A 2,267-nucleotide genomic window follows, 5' to 3' on the forward strand; every position below is an offset into this window, starting at 1 on the left:
CCCCCCCCCCCCCCCTCCTCCCCCCTGCTGGCGGACATGCTAGCTTACCTCCGCTGGGCTCCTCATCTGCATGCCTGGAGACATCGCTTCAGACGCCGGGGAAAACGTGCTGGGCGGCTGATAAAACTTAAAGCATTGCGCGCTGCATCTTCCTCTTCAGCTGGTGGTCATGGTTTCCATCGCCAGCTTCCCGCATGCCCGACCAGGTAAACAACGGGAGATGTCGGTGTACGGACCGACCCGGAGGGTCTGTTATTGAAAACCTCCGGCCATTAGCGCGCGCTAACTCCACCGCTGCTGGCTCTACTTTGGACAATATCTGGATGGATTTGGTCAACGCAAGATCTGTTACCAACAAAACTTTTCTCCTCAGGGACTACTTTCAAGAGCACGATTTGGACTTTCTGTGCATCACAGAGACTGATGTCTCCAGGTGAGTCCAGCGCCTTGACAGATTTGTTACCACGAACTGTCTGTATTTTAACGCTCCGCGGCCATCAGGCCGGCGCGGTGGTGGATTATTAACAATATTCAAATCAACTTTTAACTGTAAACAACTGCCCATCCCAGTTTCCCGCGCCAGCTTTGAACTGAGCGTCTTTGAACTCGGCCATTCGCCTCCGACGTTATGTGCACTCATTTACCGCCCACCTCGGTCTAAGGATTTCATAAATGACTTTTCTGACTTCTTGGCTGAAATCACACCAAAATATAATCATGTTTTCATTATTGGGGACTTTAATTTGCATGCGTGTTGTCAGGAGAAGCCCTTGGTTAAGGACTTTTTAGATTTATTGGACTCATTTAATTTAACTCAGCATGTAAACGGTCCCACCCAAGAGCGTGGACATACATTGGACCTCGTTTTAACTCATGATATGACTGTTAATAATCTTGTTATTGGTGATAATGTTTTTTCAGACCACATGCCAGTCCAGTTCGAGTTCACCCTCCCCCATCTAACTCCTAAGTCGTGCATTCCTGCACGTCGCAGCCGGACCATTAACCATTTCACTGCCGCATGTTTCACAGATGTTTATAACTCTGAAATGATCATTCAGCCCCCAGTGTTTCTCACCACCACTGAGGAGCTGACATCCCAGTTCAACTCTGTCTGCTTAAAGACTCTGGATCATGTTGCGCCTGTTAAAACCAAAAAATCTAAACTCAGAGTAGAACCTTGGCTGAGTGACGTCACCAAGGCCGTTAGGCAGCAATGTAGGAGGGCGGAGCGCAAGTGGAGGAAAGACAGGCTGCAGGTCTCTTTTCAAATACTTAAAGAGAGTTGGTGCTGTTATCAGAAAGCAGTGAAAGCTGCTAAATCCAAATACTTCTCTGATATATTACCTCAAACTCTCGCAACCCACGTGTCCTCTTCTCCACCCAAAACTCTGTTCTCCACCTCACTGAAGCATCACCTCTGGAAGCCTCGACTGAGCTGTGCAACAACTTCTTACATTTCTTTTTGGAAAAAAATTGCGACCACCAGGGCTCTCATTTCCCCTCCAACTCATTTCCCATCCATCCCACCTCAATCTGTAGCTCCATTTGACTATTTTGAACCCATCACTATCTTCTCTAGAGCAGGTCATGTGCAGCTTGAAACCTTCTGGCTCCCCCTTTGATGTGGACCCCCTCTCGACTACTAAAGGAGGTTTTTCCTACTCTAGGTCCGTCCATTCTTGATATAGTAAACAGTAGTTTATCCACTGGCATGGTGCCAAAATCTTTTAAACATGCTGCTGTCCAGCCTGTCCTAAAAAAACAAACCTTGACCCCTCAGTCTTGTACAACTTCCGGCCTGTCTCCAGACTCCCATTTGTGTCTAAAATACTGGAGAAAATAGTCGAGTCCCAGTTGAAGTGCTTACTGGAGGGTCACGTCATCTTAGAGCTATTCCAATCTGGCTTTAAACCTCTCCACAGCACTGAAACTGCCCTGCTGAAGGTCTTTAACGACATCTTCAGATTCACAGATACCGGTGATTCTGTGCTGCTTGTCCTATTGGACCTCACAGCCACCTTTGACACCATCGACCATGAGATCCTCATTGCTAGGTTGGAGCAGTGGGTGGGCGTCACAGGATCAGCCCTCAATTGGTTCAGATCTTACCTCACTGACAGATCCTTTTGTGTCTCCATCAAGGATTTTAGTTCTGCAGTGGCCGAGCTTAAATGGGGGGTTCCGCAGGGGTCCATCCTGGGTCCCCTCCTATTCTCTTTATACCTGCTGCCACTTGGTGCTATTTTCCAGAAACACAACATACC

General features: G+C 48.0%; 1 protein-coding gene across 1 annotated transcript in view; it reads left to right on the top strand.

The window, feature by feature from the left end:
- The window catches only part of LOC119409767 (ras GTPase-activating-like protein IQGAP3), a 143,551-nt gene that overhangs the window by 43,413 nt on the left and 97,871 nt on the right, over positions 1-2,267 (top strand).

Source organism: Nematolebias whitei, chromosome 5 (genome assembly GCF_014905685.2).
Source record: "Nematolebias whitei isolate Nwh7 chromosome 5, NemWhi1, whole genome shotgun sequence".
Classification (NCBI taxonomy): Eukaryota; Metazoa; Chordata; class Actinopteri; order Cyprinodontiformes; family Rivulidae; genus Nematolebias; species Nematolebias whitei.